At 35.9% G+C, this 16,994-nt stretch overlaps 1 long non-coding RNA gene across 1 annotated transcript; it reads right to left on the bottom strand.

Annotated features, from left to right (window-relative positions):
- Nucleotides 1–2,486: 2,486 nt before the first annotated feature.
- On the bottom strand, nt 2,487–5,011 carry LOC147475976 (uncharacterized). Its single transcript, XR_015209624.1, has 4 exons — nt 4,821–5,011; nt 4,555–4,735; nt 3,036–3,258; nt 2,487–2,777 (listed from the first exon to the last, which is right to left on the bottom strand). It is a non-coding gene; the product is annotated as an uncharacterized LOC147475976 (long non-coding RNA).
- Between the last annotated feature and the right edge of the window lie 11,983 nt (nt 5,012–16,994).

Genomic DNA, 16,994 nt, shown 5'->3' with positions numbered 1-16,994 from the left:
AGGCAGTGCAAGTCCACACTCATAAATGCAATTGTGTATTCAGTTCGCACTTTTCGAACAAACAAAGCAAGATGCGTGTCATGGCTCTCTACTTGGAGTTGCCGCTTTTAATATTGGAGGTGCAACCATCCATCATGAACTCTCTTTCACCGTGGAACGTAAAGGTGTGAAAGAAACTTCCAAAAGATTGAAAGTGATCAATGTCGACGATGCAAGAAGAGTTTAAAGACACCAAACTTATCATTATCGATGAGTACAAAGATGGTCGGGAAGAAGTATGCTTGCAAATATTGACCGGCGTTGTTCGAGATATTTTCTCAAAAAGCGAGCCATTTGGTGATGTATCTATTATTCTCGTTGGTGATATGCGTCAATTACCTCCTGTATGTGACAGTGCATTATATGTCCAAGGTGGGTCTATTAAAAAACAACATGGCGGAATTGTATATTCTAGTTTCGATAAATGTGTTCGGTTATCACATATATTTCGACAAGCAGGGGATGATCAAGCATCATTCCGAGAAACACTATTCAGACTCAGTAATGGAACTTCAACCGTCAGTGATTGGCAATTATTTCTAACTCGGGATATTTCCTCGCTCAATATGGATGAGGTTAACACCTTCAAAGATGCTTTACGTCTTTTTCCTACCAAACAGCCTGCACATGATTACAATCTCACCCGACTGCTTGAGCTTGGTAAACTAGTTGCTCGAATTGTATCACTAAATAATTGTGAGACCGCTACCAAGGCTTCGTCAGATGATGCAAAAGGCTTGGAGAAAGTTCTGTGTCTATCACTTGGTGCACGTGTTATGCTTCGTTCAAACATTGCCACCACAAATGGACTGGTTAATGGTGCAATGGGCACTGTTGTAGATATTGTTTACGGAAATGGCTGCAAATCACCAGAAGATATACCTCTTGCTGTTATGGTTGACTTCGACTACTATCGTGGTGCTAGGTTCCGTCCAGATTCTAATACAATACCTATTACTCCACAGACATCAAATTGGAAGTCGGGGTAATGCTTCATGCCAGTAGATTCAGTTCCCCTTGTACTATGTTCATGATAACAATTCACAAGAGTCGAGGCCTCACTCTTGATCGGCCGTGGGTTGATATTGGTGAAAGGGAAAGCCCGGTTTGACTTTTTTGTTGCTTTGTCTTGCACAAAGAAAGTTGTGTGATCTAGCATTTAGCCCTATGTTCTCTTTGGAGAGACTTCAAAAGATTGGAAAATGTGTTGGCCTTTAGAGGCCGATTGCAAGAGGAGAATCGTTTGTTGCACTTGTCCGCTTCAACCATTTGATGTTATTGGAAAAAATCGACCTTTGAAATGTTAATTTATTATTTTTATCTCGGTATGTAGTATTCATCTTTCTATCTTTATTTATATTTATTTTGTTTGCAAATTCACTTCATCAAGATGTTTTATATTTCTTATAAATGAATATCTAATGTCGTTATCATGCTTAATTTTGTTGTTTGGATTTATGTAGGTTCTTCCACAAGTAATATATAGGAGGACATTTTTTGATGGTTGCTGCAGATGGATTTTGTCACTTCAGCTACTACCTTTTGGGATGTTGTTTGGACTTTTGCTAACCCTCCTTTCTGTGTCTTTTGAGTTGAGTTAGGGTTGAGCAGTTTGTAAAGTAAATAACTGTGTAACTTGTTATATGTATAGTATTTTAGAACTTTTGGGATGTTGTTATTTTGGTTCGATGTTGTTATTTCTGTTCTTCTGATCATATGACAGGTTTAATGATTTCTAGATATGACAGGTTTTTTATGATTTAATATTGAAAATACAAAGGAGACTCTGTCGAAATTTTCATTCGTAAAATATGTGTTGTGATTTTTCTACGTTGAGAATATAATATTTGTTTCTAAAGTAAATAACTGTGTAACTTCTTATATGTATAGTATTTTAAAACTTTCAAAATGTTACTTTAGTTTTTTCGATGGTGTTGTATATATATTTTTGGTTCTCCAAATAACGAAAAGACAAAAACATGTTTCTTTGGAATGATAGGTTTTGTGATTTAATGTTGAAAATATAGAGAAGATTTTGCCTAAAATTTCATTCTTATCAATTTGGAGAATGTAATATTGTTTTAAAATTAAATGTATGTTGATAGGATATTATGTGACTTAGCTCCAAACACAAAAAGGGCTCTATAGGGGTGCCCATTGTAAAGCGAGGACTACTTAGCGGGGAAATTTCCGAAATACTAGCTTCTTTCATTGTTGGGATAATGGTCTACTTCTTCACATTTATCGCACATGTAATTATTGATAGATAATTACGGTAATGCGTGCTAAAAGCGTTACACATGTTAATACATATTTGTTGGTTTCAAATATGCAATAAAATTACCGTAGCAAAAATATTCAATCAATATTGTTACACTTGAATAAACTAGACAATGATATAATTTATTTTTCTTAATTTATCAAAAATTTAATCAAGTCGTGGAAATAAATAAAAAAATAAAAAAATATATAGAAAATCAGAGCCAAATTAATGATATACTACGCTCACGCCCCACTGCAATGCAGTATACTAGTAAAATGTGCTCATTCAAACTAATGACACATGGCAGAGATGGCAGCAGTTAATATCTGAAGACAGGAAGTTATAAACAGTTTTATGCAGAAAAAATTTAGGAGCAGCTACAAGGGTCAACTATAAAAAGAAGACATGCAGAAGGAAAGAGGGACGGAATACATACTTCAAACTATTCTTCAAACATGTCTTTCATTCATGCTCCCTGTAATTTAACTTAGAGTTAGAATAAAATACTTCAAGAGTGTTGTTGAAGCCATTGAAGGTATTGTACTTGTTCATCACTTTCAATTGAATTTATTTAGATTAATTTAATAGTAGTTGCTAAGTAAGAAATCTTTGTTCTTGATTCTCATTTTTTATTCATATCAAAAGTCCTCTTGATTGAGGCAAATTAAGAATCCATTAATCACCTATCGCCTAAATTGGTGAAATCTAAATGAAATTGATAAGATTTTCTTACTTGGCACGCTCTGAAAATTCTGACGCATCTTCAAAAGAATCCTGACGCTCTCCAAGCAATTCTGCATCAACATCTTTTTGGCATGCCAGGTGGGACAATTGTGCTATTTGTTTTAAAATGACGAATCAAATAACAAGAAATCGGCGATTGGGAGAGAGTTCCCAAAATGAAAATGAAATTAATGGTGAAACTGATGGAGAAATTGGTGAAATGAACCAAGTTCCTGCAGGAGAAAGCCATGAAAATTCTTAGAATAATGTAAACCAAATGGCTACGTCTAGTGGCCAAGAGACTAGAAATCATAACAATGTAATGCCTATGAGTGGGCATATCACACAAAGTAATCAATCAAATCCAACGATTGGTAGGTTATTAGATATGATGATGGCTATTTCAATTTTCAAGTAAGTTAGATAATATGCCTCAAGTCACACAAACTGTAGTTCCTCCTACTCTGGTGACACAAGTAATTGAGCCTACAAATCTTAGAGAAAACATAATAAATGTTCCCCGTAGCAACCCTTTGAATGCAAACAATATAACGTCAAGACGGAACATGTCAGAAAACTTTAATATACCATCTCTAGTGCAGCCATTGGTATAGCAGATAATACTTATAACTTATCCCCATAGGGGTGAAAGACAAAATAGTGTGCCTTTTATTTATTATAACAGGCCTGCACAAATGGGAGACCATAGACCAAGAAATTTTAACCCTCCCATTTATGAACCAAATTTGAATATATGGTTTAACTTTACCACCAGGACAAGGTCATAGAATGAACGCTGAACAACACTTTGGAGGTTTTGGGTATCACTCGAGACTGAATAACGACTTTAGAAGAAATGATAATGTTCAACCTATGGCCATGCCTAATGTACTGCCACAACCAATGGCAGGAGTTGGCCAAGGACATGCCATAAGAAGGGATGATTTAGTGGATTTGATCCATGAAATCTGTGGTCCAATGGCTCGGGGGGGTACAAACACCTACTTATAGGAAACCATATCCAAAGTGGATAGATAGAATTAAGTTACCTATGAGATTTAAATTTTTGACTTTGATTTTGTTTTCTGTTGATGATATTCAATCTACAATATAGCATAGTGCTAGATTCACTAGCCAATGTGCCAATGCAGCAGGGAATGAGTTTCTAAAAATAAAATTGTTTCCAAACACATTAATCGATGCCGCATTTTCATGGTTCATTAGTTTACCGCCTAATTCAGTACAAACTTGGCAACAACTAGAACATATGTTTCATGCTCAGTTTTTTCAAACTGAACTTGAAGTATTAATGGCTGACCTAGCAAGATTAAGCCAAAGGCATGATGAAAATGCTACACAATTTATAAACAGGTTTAAAAGAGCAAGAAATAAATGTAAAATAATCCTACCCGAATCTGAATTTGAAGGACCCAAAGTCAAGATACCAAAAGATTACTCCATCTATTACTAGGATGACACAACAGAGGAGGATACAGAGAAAATATAGAGCATGGAAATAAGCTCCTCACCTCCAAGGACAGGACACAAGCTTTATCACAACCTTACCAGTCCAGTCCAAGCCTAATCCCAGATTTTGCAGAGAAAGAAGAGGTGAAGACGATCACTCAGGCAACGAGGTCACCTCGATGGAACAAGAATCATGTACCCAAAACCAACCATCAATGGTTGTTGAAAGTGTCAGCGAGCCATCTGGTCCACATGTTGAGGAAGGTGAGCTGTTGGATGAAATGATAACATAACAAAATCAGCAGGAGAATTAGAAAATAGAACCTACTTATATTCAATTTGGCTCATTGCCTGAGGAGATGAAAGTGAATGTAGAATACACGCTGCCTAAAGCTTTCGAAGCAAAAGAAAAAAAAGAAGAATAAGAATTGGATGAAGGTAATTTCAGCCAAGAAGATGAGAGTGAGATTAGTTTCCCTGTGCTAATTTTTAGTTCTTGTGATTATGTTTATTTGTTTGACGAACCAACTAAAGACATGATAAAACACATTAAACCTTTATTCATTAAAGCATATTTAAATGGTATTTTACTAAAAAAAAGGTCCTAGTAGATAATGGAGCTGCTGTCAATGTCTTACCTTTTTCTAATTTAATTTGAAAAAGTTAAACATGCACAACTCTAAGTTAGTACACACTCATATCACCATATCAGGTTTCACAGGTGATAAGAAAAATACTAAGGGCATTATACCAAGGGCATCATATCGCCATATCAGGTTTCACAGGTGATAAGAAAAATACTCATGCCTTATATATTAGGTAGAGATTGGATTCATGCTAACAGATGTATTCCATCATCTATGCATCAGAAATTTCTTATGATGAAGGGAGATGGAGAAATTGAAGAAGTGAAGGCAGATCCTCAACCTTTCATGTTAGTTCAAACTGCATAGAAGCGCAACTATATCAGGACAATGTTGGACCTGTGAATGCAGATGCAATAAAAGATACCCAGGACGATGATTGGAGTGAATTAGCTTTTGGTCTTCTTGGACCAAGTGAAGCAGACAAAGTGGATTATGAATAGTGCAGATACACAAGAAAATAAAATGAATGAAGCAATTAGATTGGCTTTATTGAAAGTAATGGTAGGAGATATCGAAGAAAAAATAAAAGAAGATGCCATAATTAATTGGGTAGACCACACATTTGAAGCTGAAGAAAGTGAAGTCAGAGTTAAGAAGAAGGAAGAACTCTCCACTTTACATATGAGGAGAGAAGACTTAACAGTCGAAACTCAAGATCCACTAATAGAAGTCACTCTAGGATGTGAAGATGATCCTAAAGTTACATACATTAGTGCAAGGTTACAAAAGAAAGACCAACCAAAACTCATTGGTCTCTTGAAAAGCTTCAAAGATTGTTTTGCTTGGGATTATAGTGAGCTACCAGGTTCGGATAAAGAATTGGTGGAGCACAGGCTACCTATCAAGCCAAATTTCAAGCCAGTAAAACAACCACTAAGAAGGACGGGAATCGAAGTATCTTTGAAGATAAAAGAAGAAGTTGAAAGACTTTTAAGAGCTGGCTTCATCAAGACAGCCAGGTACGTAGAGTGGCTCTCAAATGTAGTTCCAGTTATAAAGAAAAATGGCAAATTAAGGATATGCATTGATTTTTGTAATCTAAATGATGCTACTCCTAAAGATGAATACCCAATGCCTGTAATAGATCTATTAGTGGATAGATCATCAGGTTACCAAGTGTTGTCAATGATGGACGGACACTCAGGTTATAATCAAATATGCATATTTGAAGAAGATATACATAAAACTGCCTTCTCATGTCCAGGAAACATTGGAACATATGAGTGGGTCAAAATGCCTTTTGGTTTAAAAAATGCTAGGGCTACTTACTGTTTCGACCCCACTTACGTGGCAAACTTCCATTAGTAGGGGTCTCCACTTTATTCGTTTAATTGGCAAGGCTAAGGGCCAATTTGCAATACCATAGATTGATGTACAAGCCCATTAACTCATGTATCTAGGGCTACATGGCTTGCTACTTACGTACATTATTTTATGTCCAGATTCGTTTGTTATCAAACAGATAATTATCAATTAAGAGTCATGTTCAATTACGATTACTTGAGCTACAAGAAATCTCTACTTTACCTATATAAATATCAAACTATTTTTCATACAGAACTACGTTCTTGAGACTAAATCTCATCGATAATTTAGGTACGTAGGCAACCGAAAGGTACATTCTCATCATTTTCTCATTACTTTTCTACATAATTCATCTCTTTCGTCATCACTTAGTGTTTTGATAATATTTGGTTAAAACATAATTGGCGCTGTTCGTGGTTCTTATTCAACACCCTCGATCACGTTCTGCAAAAATTATGACGAATACTAGAAGAGCTCAAGTTCCCAATACAATTACTGTCGATTATCGCGTACATGATGTTCAAGCTCAAGTTGGCGGTAACGGACTAATCCTTCCTACTCCTTTTCAACAATAGGTTGCACGTGACCCTATTGCTGTTCCACCGATGCACCAAATTATTCATCATGAATTTATTGCCTCTAACGATTCTCCATCGTTTAATGTGGATAATGTAAGTCCAATTTCTCATGAAGTACTTCTTCGATAGTTCAAGTGATTACGGAAACAAAACAATTATTACAAGCGTCATTTGAAACAAATCGTTCCTTTCGAAGATGATGTGAAATCTATCACACCACAACATAACACACGCCAATAACATCGTAGTTTGTGGAATCGTTTACGTGGTGATGATGAGATTCTTGTTGTTTACAACGTACGGTTATCCATGAGTTCTCGAAAATGGTGTTGTATCTGTCACATAACATAATGCTTACCAACAACATAGTTGCATGTGGGATCATTTACGTGGTGGTGATTAGATTTTTGCTATTTGCAATGGTTTACCCACGAGTTCAAGACGATACATACGGACTTCACAATGGTTACTTTTCACGAATCTCAGAGAAACATATCCAATTCATATTTGTCCATTGCCATTTCATAGTGCCGATAGTCGTCTCATATTCTTTGTTAGCAAGACTCTTATATCAGCTGAATCGAGGCATTCTTGCATTGAGAAAATTGCATTGGCCTTGTTTCAGGCTGGCAGACGTCTTAAGCTTATTTCCAGGAAGGAATAGTCGAAGTTTATACTCAATATTCGTTACGCAAGTTTTTTCGTAATGTCTACGAATCGAGTCGTAGAATGGAAAATTTACCTTAGCGCTTACAACATTGTTTCTGACACTCATACAGTTAAAAAGAGACAAACTTTGGTTTCGCTAATGGTTGATTTTCTTATTGATGATATTTTTATGTCGAACGCATTACTCGATAAGAAAAATGTTGATACCTAATTGTCATTACCTCCCGGGGGCGATGACTGGCAATACTTATTGGCTATATCAACTGATTGTTGGATTTACATTGAAGGTTCGCATAATAAGTCTGGCTCCAGTCTTGGTTTTGTCATCTTGAAGCTGAAGCTGAATGAAGACATAATTGAGAGGTCTCTACATTTGGGTTTCGATGCTTCAAATAATGTGGCTGAGTACGAAACTGTCATTTGTGGTATACGCACAACTCTTCAACTGGGGGCGACTAAGTTATGATTGATTATTCTAAGTTAGTCGCTAGCCACTTTGAATGATCTTATGCGGCTCGCGATGATAGAATGGACGTTTATTTAGACTTAGTTCAACGAATTGCATGAAATTTTACATATATCAGTATTGTACAGTATCCGCGTTATGATGTAAGGCATCCTGATTCTATCGCATAGTTATCCGTGGAAAATTAAGTCATCGCTGTCACGACAATACTGGATTAACCACTTATCTTTGTCGGATGATTCCAATGAGCAAGCGATAATGTCTCCGGTATCTACCGACGACGATCATGCACCGGTGACGATATTCCGAATTTCGATGACCAAAACTCTATCGCAGCAGCACAAGTCTCAATCCTATCCTTCGTTGTTTGGGCAGAATTAACGATTTTATCCGTGGAAAATTAAGTCATCACATCCGCGACAATCTTGGATTAACCACTTATCTCGTCGGATGATTCCAATGAGCTTGGTAAGCGATAATGTCTCGGTATCATCGGCGATCATCATGCGGTGACGATATTCCGGAATTCCTGATGACCAAAAACTCTATCGCAGCGGCACAAGTCTCAATCCTATCCTTCGTTGTTTGGGTAGAACGAACGATTTACTAGGCCTCAAAGAAATTCATCCAGGACTATGTAAACACCACTCCCGAGGGCGAAGTCTCGCTCATATAGCAATGACCCAATGGTATTGGTGGTCATACACGCCAAAGGATGTTAAGCGTTTGTCCGAGAAGTGTGTGCCTTGTCAAAAACATGATATGTGATATGGGTCAAACTTCCCGCGATGAAGCGTCATCCAATCCAAAAACCTTGGTCATTTGCAAAATGGGGCCTTGACATTGTTGGTTTATTTCCGACAGCCCCCGGCATTGTTCGTTTCTTGCTTGTCGTAACAAATTATTTTACTAAGTGAGCGGACAAAATAGATAAATTGAACGAAAAACCGGACAAAAATTTGTTAGTATGTTTCCAGTTCAATAGTTTATTTTCCGTTATTATCTTTGCACTTTTCAAGATTTTGTGATCAATAAAGTTTTTCTTTCACTTCAGTTCTAATGATATAATTTTGTTTCCATCGCAACATTATTATCGCTACGACAAAATTTGACAAAGTTACCACGTTTATCTTCGTCAGTCTAAGTTTGAACGCTTTTATGCTCGGTTAGTTTGTTACTATTGCTACAATAAAATCTGACGACGTTACCACATTTAGCTTTGTCAGTCTAAGTTTGAACGCTTTTATGCTCGCTTAGTATGTTACTATCGCTACGACAAAATCTGACGAAGTTATTACGTTTAGCTTCGTCAGTCTAAGTTTGAACGCTTTTACGCTCATTTAGTACGTTACTATCGCTACGACAAAATCTGACGAAGTTACCACGTTTAGCTTTGTGAGTCTAAGTTTGAACGCTTTTATACTCGCTTAGTTCGTTACTATTGCTACGACAAAATCTGAGGAAGTTAGCACGTTTAGCTTCGTCAGTCTAAGTTTGAACGCTTTTACGCTTGCTTAGTTCGTTACTATTGCTACCACAAAATCTGACGAAGTTACAACGTTCAGCTTCGTCAGTCTAAGTTTGAACGCTTTTACGCTCGCTTAATTCGTTACTATCGCTACGACAAAATCTGACGAAGTTACCACGTTTAGCTTCATCAGTCTAAGTTTGAACGCTTTTATGCTCGCTTAGTTCGTTACTATCGCTACGACAAAATCTGACAAAGTTACCACGTTTAGCTTCCCTAGTCTAAGTTTGAATGCTTTTATGCTTGCTTAGTACGTTACTATCGCTACGAAAAAATATGATGAAGTTACCACGTTTTGCTTTATTAGTCTAAATTTGAACACTTTTATGCTTACTTAATACGTTACTATCGCTACGGAAAAATCTGATGAAGTTACCACGTTTAGCTTCGTCAGTCTAAGTTTGAACGTTTTACACTTGCTTACTCTAATTTTACCAAGTTAAGTTAGCATTGGGGCATTTTTCTCTATATGGGGGCGTCTCGTTCTATTTCATTTCAACTACATATATCAACAACATTGTCAGTTTTCCGCAAGTATGTTCTCTGACACAACAACAATATTGAATAGCAAACTCATACTTTATTTTTATTTTCAGCACAAGAATTTTTAGCTCTATGGTATTACATTCACACAATTACCTAATTAATTATCTCTGTCAATTGTTTTACGGTCGCTTGATTAAATCTTCATTTTCTTCTTTGAAATTTGCATTTGCTTCACTTAGCACTTTCGGTTAAATAGTTTTTGACATATTCATAATTTTTTCTAAGGCATTGAGCCGATTTTTCCGAGCGAATTGAAACTTTCCGACAGCTTCATTATTTTTTCTAAAGCACTGAGCCGATCTTTCTCAACGAAACTTATGTTAGCTTCGTTAATTCTTCTATGGCATTAATTGACACCTTTCTACACGAAACTTTTCTTCGTCGACTCTTTGTGAATATATTTTTCTCGTAAAATTCACATTACGTCAAATTTCTGAGTGAAAATTTTCTTCACCTTCTTTATTTCTTCTAAGGCATTGAGATCATGCGGAGCACAACTTTTCTTCGTGGTTTTTTCGTGAATTTCTTTCGCCCGTCATACCACCGTTTCTACCTGTGACGACAAGAATAAACTTTTCGCTAGTCTTTCAGACTTAACCAAAATTTTAAGATAACTAATAAAAAATACTAACATACCTGTTTCATGGGGCTATCGCAACTCTTTGACACCGTTTTTTTCATATTCTCTGAACTTTTCTCCATCTTCTTCGGCAGCCCAAATGCAATTTTGATCGAAACCTAACAATTTGGACTTAATATCCTTGTAGATCCAATTTGAAACCGATCAATAATCCTGACCTAGATTATGCTGGTCAATCTTTAGTTGTATATCAAATTTGAAATTACCGACATCTCACAGTAGAGAGAACTCCATTAGACTTTGTTGTAAAACCACGCTCTGCTATCTCGTCCAACAAGACACAAGCTTCCAAGTCAAGATTCCCTTGCTCACTCTCTCTGTCCTTCTCACTACGGTCTCGACTCCCATGCTTTCCCTCTATTCGTTCTCTTTCCTTATCTCTATTTCCACCACTTTTTTCTTTGTCACCATGCATTACAAGCTCTTCATGCATACGCCTGGATCACTCTTACCCTGATGAGGTGGACGATATTGGCATACTTGTTTCATGCTATCGAAAATCACACGTTTTTGTTATCCATTGCTTTTTGTTCCTAGACTGACTTCTCCTTCCGAACTTCTTTCCATATCCTTGATTCTTCTACGGCCTTGCACACCTTAACTTCACCTACAGTGATAACTGGATTAATTCCATCCTCAAACATTGTGCTAATAAATTAAACCAACAACTTTGGTTCACTTTTTACAAATCGCTTCAGTTAAACCAATCTTAAAAAATTTCACACCTTGAGTGTTTTTCGTTCATTATCATTTTCATTGATTTGCATCCTAGTTTCTATTGGGCGTATCTAGTATATTGCCAGAGTTCATCGCTTGAGTTTGTTTCATCTTCGGGTTGCTTGGCGGCTTGGCTTGCTCTCGCGAGCTTGCACGTACTACTACTGCCTTGCAGCAAATTCACGTTGTTAGATATCGAATTTTGTCCACCCTATAAGGTATATACACAGGTCTTTTACTTTTTCCAATTCGTATTCAAATTCATATGCTTTCAGTCCATTCCTTAGGCAATTAGAACTCAAGTCCAAGTCTTAATGTTTCTCTTCGAGTTCCTATAGGTGTTTACTTTCCCTAGAGTGTTTCCATCTTCTAATCCATTTCCACGTCATTGTTTTGTCACTCACACAAATCCAAGTTCTAATATAATTCCAATTTCCAAAATACCTTCTCCCTTTGGTGGCTTGCCTCACATGCACACTTTTAGAGGCCTCCCCCCTGAGGTTTTGATTACTTTAACTCTTTGGATAAACGAAATTAGTTTCGTGCACACAGATAATTTTGAGGCTTCATCGAGTTCGTTCCTCCATTATAGTCTTTTACAGTAAGAGCGAAGAAGAAGATGTTAGCTTGTCCTATTGGGCCAGCAATTGGACATTTATAGTAGCTTGTCCTATTTGGGCGTTTTATGTTTTTGTGTTGGGCTAGTTCTATGAACGTTTAAGTTCCTTTTTATTTTGATCTGCTTTTATAACAAAGCCTAATACACAGGCCCAACTAATCTATCCAGCCCTGCCTAAGTACCGTCTAATTGGCCCATCAATTTTCACATATACCTATTCTTTTAAATTCACACCTTATTTATTCCAGTTATTATTTTCTCATTACTTTTCCTCGTTGATTTTCTTTTCTCTTCTTTGCCATATGAGCTTCATTCACATGCCAAAAAAGGGACGGTGTTTACGTGGCAAACTTCCATTAGTAGGGGTCTCCACTTTATTCGTTTAATTGACAAGGCTAAGGGCCAATTTACAATACCATAAATTGATGTATAGGCCCATTAACTCATGTGTCTAGGGCTGAACCCTAGTCATGGCTTGCCACTTAAGTATATTATTTTATTTCCAGATTCGTTTGTTATCAAAGAGATAATTATCAATTAAGAGTCATGTTTAATTACGATTACTTGAGCTACAAGAAATCTCTACTCTACCTATATAAATATCAAACTATTTTTCATACAAAACTACGTCTTTAGACTTGATCGCATCGATAATTTAGGTACGTAGGCAACCGAAAGGTACAGTCTCATCATTCTCTTAATCACCATCACTTTTCTTATTACTTTTATACATAATTCATCTCTTTTGTCATCACTTAGTGTTTTGATCATATTTGGTCGAAACACTTACTAAAGAGCAATGAATACAATTTTTCTTGACATGGCAGTTGATATTCTAGAATACTATATAGATGATATCATAGTCAAATCTAGCTCTTTTGGCCAACACTTTGGTCATTTAGAAAATTCATTTGAGAGGATGAGACTTTACAAGTTAAAGTTAAACCCCCCTAAAATGTGCATTTGGAGTTAATGATGGTAATTTTCTTGGTCATTTAGTACATAGAAAAAGGAATTCAGATTTACCAAAATAAGACAAAAGCTATACAAGAAGCTAAGCCTCCAAGAACAAAGAAAAAACTACAAAACTTTTTAGGCCAAGTAAATTTTCTTAGAAGGTTTATATCTAATGCTGCTGGTAAAACTAAAGTTTTTTCTACTTTCTTAAAGCTTGGAGATAAGGACGAGTCAAAATGGAAAGAGGAACCTGAGGCAACGTTCTAGGCCATTGAAGATTATTTGGCGAAGCCTCCAGTGTTGATATCACCAAAAGAAGATAGACCACTGAAGTTGTACATTTCAACATCAGAAAACTCCAATTGGTGTGTTGTTAGCACAAGACAATGACGCGAAAAAGGAACAAGTTGTATATTACCTTAGTAGGTTTCTGAACAAAGCTGAATGTAACTATTCTTTCATAGAAAAGCTATGTTTAACTTTGTATTATGCAACTACAAAACTAAGATACTATCTCTTACCAAGAGAAGTATATGTAATTAGTCAAATTGATCTAATAAAGTATATGTGGAGAAGACCTAAACCAAAGTTACCAAGGAGGTTAATAAATCATCTTGTTCATTGCACTTTGAGTTTAGTAGCCCCATTTATTTGAGAAAAATCAATTAGGATTTCATTGATTGGAGCTATTATCTATGGTGGAGGAAGAGCCAACCAAAGATGGGTCGCTGGAATTCGATACCAAGAGTGCTAAAGGCAAGTACATCTACCCCTAGTTTAAGTGAATATTTGTAGTTTGAGTAGAAATCCTAGTTTATATGAAAATTGGACTTTCTAGCATATGTATATGTTGTCTTACTCTCGTCTCACTATGAATTGCATATTTAGTGTAACAATTACCTTCAAGAGATTGTTAGTACGTTGTGATATCACTCTCTACGACTCTTCTAGCGAATTGGAATGGTTTTGTATCATTATTTGTGGTATTTGCTGTTATTATATATTAGGAGCTGAATTTTATTTGATGTTATTATATATTAGGAGTTGGAGTCGTAACCTTGTACTCTAAAAGGTACACTCTTGAGTAAACCTTGTTGTGGGAAATCTAAATATGTCATGCACGCACTTTTTAATAATTTGGTAAAGCTTGATAAACAATTCAACTATAATGCTTGTATGCAATATTTGTGTGTTATTTTATGGTGTGATCCTAATGGACGTTGTATTTGATGAATGAATGGAATTTTGAGTGTTGTCACAGTAAGAGACGGTCCCTTTGCTATATGTTACATGCTAAAGCAGGGACGGGTTACGTACTTGATAATGTTTTAAGTGTTTGGTATGGTTAGTATTGAACTGTTCAGTTCTAGTGTTGAACTATCGAGGTCTGAAGGAAGAACTATGTATGGCTTGATCCCTGAAATAGTATGTAGGCAGCCCCCGACACAGTTGCTTCCGTAGGTAGATACCCACTTCGTAGAGTTCTTTGTTTCTAATGTTTGATCGTTGTTTTATTTCATAACTATATATGTTAGAGCATGCTTAGGGTGATCTGTTTAATATCGAATCCTTACATATTTTTGCTTAGAAGAACTAAAATTCAAGTTTAATGTTTTACGTATGTCATTTGGTTACAAATACACAGATGCGAGAATGGCACTGAGAGTAACTTTTACTATAACTTAAATATTTATTGTTATGAGTGTCATTATTTCTAGTTGTGTTTGTGTCTACCCAATTGCCATAATAGAGATATTTTTATTTGTTTAATCGATATTAGTTTGGTACTCAAGTGATCTGGCACTTGTCAAGACGCTTTAGAATCTTTCTCTTTTGTATCTCTTTTAGAAACTTTTATAGTAAGTACTTATTGTTGAAGGTATAAATCTTTTGATAGTTATGGGACTTGGATGTATGTATTTAACTTGTGTTTTCGATAATGACTTTGTACGAGGTATTTGGATGATCTGGAATTAGTCGAGACATTCAAGCACATTGGCGTACTAAGTCCCAATGTTGAAGTGATCTCATTTTTGTAAGTCGGTTACTTAACTGCTCTGGTATTAATTGTTCGAGACGATTAAGTAGCTGGGTTAACCAATGTGAAATATATTATTGTGATTTTCAAGTTATTACAGGTTATTATATTTATAAAATGTTGAAAATATAGAGAAAACTTTGCGGAAATTTTTCCAAAAAAATCACGTATCTTAGGTATATAATTGTTTGAGATTTGGGGCGTCAAAATGACTAAAAAAAAATGCTGTTTTATCTAGAATTGGTGTTGTTATAGAATCACCAAATGGAACAAAGGAAAAATGTGGTTTTAGACTTGATTGTGATTCATGTTCAAACAATCAAGTTGAGTATGAGGCCATTATTGTAGGACTAGAAACACTTTGCAACTTAGGAGCATCTTCAGCTGAAATTTTTGGTGACTCTCAATTAGTTATTAGACAATTGGAGTATATCAATGCTTAAGTGGTCTTCTCAGACCATATTATGACTACGCACTACAATTACTATCTAAATTTAAAGATGTTACTATGACTCATATTCCTAGGTTTATGAACGAAGAAGCAAATGACGTTGCTCAAATAGCTTCGGGATATAGGAATATAAAAGATACGGAGGATAATCTATCCCACATTTCCAAAAGGAAATTATTGCCTTTATTGGAAAATAGAGAGTTTTCATAAAAAAAATCAATAACATTGATGTTAAAGAAGATTGGCGTACACCAATAATGGACTACTTGAATAATTCAAATGTAAAGGTGGACAGAGCCATAAAATTGGAGGCGTTAAACTACATTGTATATGATGATACCTTGTACAAAAAAGGATCCGATGGTATTTTACTACAATGCTTAAATCGTGAAGATGGAGTGACGACCATAGCACAAGTTCTTGAAGGATTGTGTGGAGCACATCAAGCTGGAATAAAGATGAGATGGTTGCTTCGAAGACATGGCTATTACTGGCCAACTATTTTAAAAGATTGTATAGAGTATGCTAAGGGGTGTCATGAGTGCCAGAAACATGGACCTATTAAGCATTTCCCTAGTATTGATTTACAATATATGTAATAAAGCCTTGGCCTTTTCGAGGATGGGCCATAGATTTAATTGGGAAAATATATCGTTTGTCCTCAAAACAACATGGCTTTATCATATTAGCCACTGATTATTTCCCTAAATGGATGAAAGCAAAACCCTTAAAAAGTGTCACGCAAAACGAAGTGGTAATTTTCCTAGAAGATATAGTTTATAGGTTTGGAATTCCTCAAGCTAAAACTATAACCACTGATAATGCTAGTATATTTGAAGGGGACGTCTTAACTTTTACTAATAAATTGGGAATAATCATTACCAAGTTAGCTTCATATTATGCCCAATCAAATGGGCAAAGCTGAAGCAACTAACAAAGTTATCAAGAATAACTTGAGCAAGGTGATGAAAAATAATCCTAGAGATTAGCACACACTGTTGCCTGAAGTTTTATGGGCTTATAGGACTTCTAAGAAATCTAGCATAGGTGTTACACCTTATGCTTTAACTTATGGGCATGATGCAGTTTTGCCTATCGAAATCAGAATGAAATCCTTAAGAGCTATGGCACATAACAAACTAGACGGAATAGATTATGGCCAAACAATGGCCATGGAACTAGAAGATATAAATGAAGAAAGAGTTAGAGCTTTAATGGATATGTTCATAGAGTTTTGATAAAGGGGGGCATACCATTTGCAGAACCTTAATGGATATGTTCATCCTAGGAAGATTAATGACAGATTTCTAAAACCATATTATCCTACAATGTGGGAAACTA

This window comes from Coptis chinensis, chromosome 9, assembly GCF_015680905.1.
Source record: "Coptis chinensis isolate HL-2020 chromosome 9, ASM1568090v1, whole genome shotgun sequence".
Taxonomy (NCBI): Eukaryota; Viridiplantae; Streptophyta; class Magnoliopsida; order Ranunculales; family Ranunculaceae; genus Coptis; species Coptis chinensis.
The sequence above is the reverse complement of the archived record's forward strand: the minus strand, read 5'-3'. Positions and strand labels throughout refer to the sequence as shown.